This window comes from Oncorhynchus clarkii, chromosome 16 (assembly GCF_045791955.1).
Source record: "Oncorhynchus clarkii lewisi isolate Uvic-CL-2024 chromosome 16, UVic_Ocla_1.0, whole genome shotgun sequence".
Classification (NCBI taxonomy): Eukaryota; Metazoa; Chordata; class Actinopteri; order Salmoniformes; family Salmonidae; genus Oncorhynchus; species Oncorhynchus clarkii.
The window spans coordinates 28,211,115-28,215,929 of record NC_092162.1 but is presented as its reverse complement, the minus strand read 5'-3'; the positions used below and the strand labels follow the sequence as shown (position 1 = coordinate 28,215,929).

At 41.6% G+C, this 4,815-nt stretch overlaps 1 long non-coding RNA gene across 1 annotated transcript; it reads left to right on the top strand.

Moving 5' to 3' along the window:
- Window positions 1-714: 714 nt before the first annotated feature.
- LOC139367548 (uncharacterized) lies at window positions 715-4,340 on the top strand. The gene is made up of 4 exons (XR_011626872.1): window positions 715-825; window positions 1,377-1,463; window positions 1,868-1,962; window positions 4,186-4,340. It is a non-coding gene; the product is annotated as an uncharacterized lncRNA (long non-coding RNA).
- The last annotated feature ends 475 nt before the right edge of the window (window positions 4,341-4,815 follow it).

Here is a 4,815-nt window from a genome sequence, read left to right as displayed (position 1 = left end):
AAATAATATAATTAATATATAACTTATTATTATTTGTTCATTATGGCAGTATAGCACAAATGGAGAGGACGCAATCAGCCTGGTGCCGGCAACACAACCGGAGAGAAGTCGGGCAGGTGAATAGTTTTATATCCAGAGTTGCTGTCACGACAAATTACATGTCCAAGACTGGTAATTGTATTATGATAACATAACTAATGCTGAATAAGGTTTAGGATTGCAACATAATTCCCTTATTGTTGAACTATTAAGTGGTCCTTTATATTTGAGCTCCAGCACACTTCAATGAATAAGATATACCTAATTGCCCCTCCTGGACTGTCACCTTGCCACGGTGGAGAGGCTTGCATACTCCAATGACCCCATGGGGTTTATACTCCCGGCAGGTGCAACCAAGCCGGCCAGGTCGAATGGTAGGAAGCAGTCCATGGTCCTCCATGTGGGGCTAACTACCCCATCCCGGAAAAAAAACAGAAACATTGCCGAATGGAAACCAAATAAATTGTCCCAAAGCAGGACATTTTTTTGGACACATGTTACTGCTGAAGGGAGAAGCAGACAGTGAAGGACATTTACTTTTTGGGCATAACTGATTACGTAAGGTTAATAATAAAAAAAAATATCTTACGACTGTAATTGCAATCTTTATGTTGATTGGTTAGGCACACAGTAGTAAATTATTAGAATCACTGACTGAAGATGTTTTTCCAACAGTACGGACAGAGATTATCACACTACTGTCAATGGACTGGAATAAGAGGAAGTTCACCAACATGGATCGCATGTAATACTCGTCTGAAGAAGTGGACCAAGATGCAGCGTGGGGTAGGTTAATCATATTCTTTAATGATAACCACAAAAATAAGAGAGAGAGAGAGAACCACCAAAACGTACAGCCTTGAAGGGCTCAACAGCAACAATACAAGGACAAGATCCCACAACATAGGTGGGGGAAAAAGGCTACCTAAGTATGACTCCCAATCAGAGACAACGATAGACGGCTGCCTCTGATTGGGAACCACACTCGGCCAAACACAAAGAAATACAAAACATAGAATGCCCACCCAAATCACACCCTGACCAAACCAAATAGAGACATAAAAAGGCTCTCTAAGGTTAGGGCGTGACATCGCATGTTGGCAAAGATGTGAACATTATTATTATTATTTTATTTTTTTACCTGTATCTGCTTTCTCATTCTTTTTCTACATGTCTTCAACCCTTGCTCAGCGTTTTATTTTATTAGTCATCTTGATGTATGAAAACATCAAGATGACTGTATACATTAAAGTCAAATATCTTAGTGTAATTCACTTGAAAAAGTAGAACCTTCACCTTCACTCATGTTGTTCATTAATTGAATTGCATTTTTTCAGAATGTCAAAAGACTGGAGGAGACCAGCTTTGCGAAAAGCGGGAAGAGCTAGACATCAACACCGCTGAGGTCCAGCAGTGGCCTGATGGTATGTTAGGTTCTGAACAAATAGAACAAAAACTGAAACAGACAACCAGAAATCTCAAACCAAGTTTATTCTAGCCACAAGCATATATTTATACCTTCCGACTAGGTGGGAGTTGCCTAAGTCTAGGAACCTCATGGGCGTGGAAGTGTGTATGGGATAGGACTGTAGTCAGATGGTTTTCCTATGGCCCCCCCTCCCAGCAGTGTCTTCTCTCCAACTGCTGACCTTATCTTGAGTTGAGTTCCACATCCCTCATTGTCCTAATTCCACAGCAACTGGCCTGCCTTATCAGTAACTGAAACCTAACTGCTACCCTTTGCCTCCTTACTTAGAAATATTAATATTCAGCAATAACTGTCTCAACTTCATAATTGCATTAATGTCAGTGGAGTCATGTTTGACAGACACACTTCAGGATCGTCAGACGGGGCATCTCCAGAAGAAGCTTGAAGGGCTTTACCACAGTGTGAAAGAGGAAACTACTTCTACCATTTGACAAGTAAGCCCCAACAACAGTATGACCTCAAACACATTATTAATCAAGCAGTAAAAGTGAGTTGTGTATGACTAATGCATTCTCTTTCACATCAGACCATGTTAATGATCAAATGTAGGTATGACCTATGTTATTAATTGATCTAATGCAAAACATGTAATTAAACTGAGAAATTATGTGACCATGAACCTCTTGTGAGCCACACCTCTGCATGCCTTGTGTAATGTTAACTACATGACGACAAATGCTTTAGAAATGAGTTGCTTGCTTTGTATTCTTTGTTTGTGCCTCTATAGTATCTCTAACTTATAGTCATGTAATATACAGTGCCTTGTGACCTTTTGCCACATTTCAGGCTTCAAACATAAAGATATAAAACTGTATTTTTTTGTGAAGAATCAACAACAAGTGGGACACAATCATGAAGTGGAACGACATTTATTGGATATTTCAAACTTTTTTAACAAATCAAAAACTGAAAAATTGGGCGTGCAAAATTATTCAGCCCCCTTAAGTTAATACTTTGTAGCGCCACCTTTTGCTGCGATTACAGCTGTAAGTCGCTTGGGGTATGTCTCTATCAGTTTTGCACATCGAGAGACTGACATTTTTTCCCCATTCCTCCTTGCAAAACAGCTCGAGCTCAGTGAGGTTGGATGGAGAGCATTTGTGAACAGCAGTTTTCAGTTCTTTCCACAGATTCTCGATTGGATTCAGGTCTGGACTTTGACTTGGCCATTCTAACACCTGGATATGTTTATTTTTTAACCATTCCATTGTAGATTTTGCTTTATGTTTTGGATCATTGTCTTGTTGGAAGACAAATCTCTGTCCCAGTCTCAGGTCTTTTGCAGACTCCCATCAGGTTTTCTTCCAGAATGGTCCTGTATTTGGCTCCATCCATCTTCCCATCAATTTTAACCATCTTCCCTGTCCCTGCTGAAGAAAAGCAGGCCCAAACCATGATGCTGCCACCACCATGTTTGACAGTGGGGATGGTGTGTTCAGAGGGATTGCTTTCACGCCAAACATAACGTTTTGCATTGTTGCCAAAAAGTTCAATTTTGGTTTCATCTGACCAGAGCACCTTCTTCCACATGTTTGGTGTGTCTCCCAGGTGGCTTGTGGCAAACTTTAAACGACACTTTTTATGGATATCTTTAAGAAATGGCTTTCTTCTTGCCACTCTTCCATAAAGGCCAGATTTGTGCAATATACGACTGATTGTTGTCCTGTGGACAGAGTCTCCCACCTCAGCTGTAGATCTCTGCAGTTCATCCAGAGTGATCATGGGCCTCTTGGCTGCATCTCTGATCAGTCTTCTCCTTGTATGAGCTGAAAGTTTAGAGGGACGGCCAGATCTTGGTAGATTTGCAGTGGTCTGATACTCCTTCCATTTCAATATTATCGCTTGCACAGTGCTCCTTGGGATGTTTAAAGCTTGGGAAATCTTTTTGTATCCAAATCCGGCTTTAAACTTCTTCACAACAGTATCTCGGACCTGCCTGGTGTGTTCCTTGTTCTTCATGATGCTCTCTGCGCTTTTAACGGACCTCTGAGACTATCACAGTGCAGGTGCATTTATACGGAGACTTGATTACACACAGGTGGATTGTATTTATCATCATTAGTCATTTAGGTCAACATTGGATCATTCAGAGATCCTCACTGAACTTCTGGAGAGAGTTTGCTGCACTGAAAGTAAAGGGGCTGAAGAATTTTGCACGCCCAATTTTTCAGTTTTTGATTTGTTAAAAAAGTTTGAAATATCCAATAAATGTCGTTCCACTTCATGATTGTGTCCCACTTGTTGTTGATTCTTCACAAAAAAATACAGTTTTATATCTTTATGTTTGAAGCCTGAAATGTGGCAAAAGGTTGCAAAGTTCAAGGGGGCCGAATACTTTCGCAAGGCACTGTATCTGAATATACAGTCCATCTAATTACCCTTTTTATTTTGACGGCAACAAGAGGCGGCATCTGATTCTGAGAAATTGAGGACAAAGCAGCCTTGACAGCTGCCATTGTTCAACTTCACGAGCAGCAGGCAGAGTTTAGGCTCCCCACAATGGATGAGCTGCTCAATACTGATAACTTTGTGTGGCCATGGGAGAGACTTGGCACCAGTAAATATATGATTGCAGAAAGTATCTTTTGTGATTGAATGTTTACCTTCAGCGTAGGCTGCAATCATTGCTGTTCTGTTATCTACCTCTGGGTTTACAGCTCACAGGCACCTGCCATCAAAAGGCAATCTTCAACAGACTGATGTTAGTGAACAGACTGCAGGAGGAAGAGAGGATCCTGGTCCGGGAGATGAAGAGGCACTGGGGGAGCCTACAAAGAGCAGTGGGAACTGTGGCGGCACTGTACCTACAAGATCAGAGTAAGTTGAGGTTTATACTATTTTTGGACTGAACTTTTTGTCTTGCTTTACAAATACCCTCCACACTATTTTGTGTAATGGAATTGTAAATGTACTGCTTTACATGTGACTTTTAGGTAATGCAGTGGAGTTTTCAGAGGGAGGGAAGAATGGCCTTCTCTGCCACCTGAAGAGAAGATTGAGTGAACTGACACAAGACCAAGTTGACACCAGGAATACCTACCTCAAGGGATATTTTTTTATGACTGATGTAGGTGAGAGCTCAGATGACAACTGCTATACTTTCTGAAATCCTACACCACCCCTGCCTCTTTCTCTCGGTCTCGCTTTCTCCCACAGGAGAGGGAGAAGGCCGCCAACCACCTCCCTTGGGAGCAGCCTGGTCTCCTGACGTTGACCCCTCACCTTCTGAACCCATCCAGGGAAATGTAATTTGCCTGATGATGTGCTAGTGGAGAAGGAATCTGTCA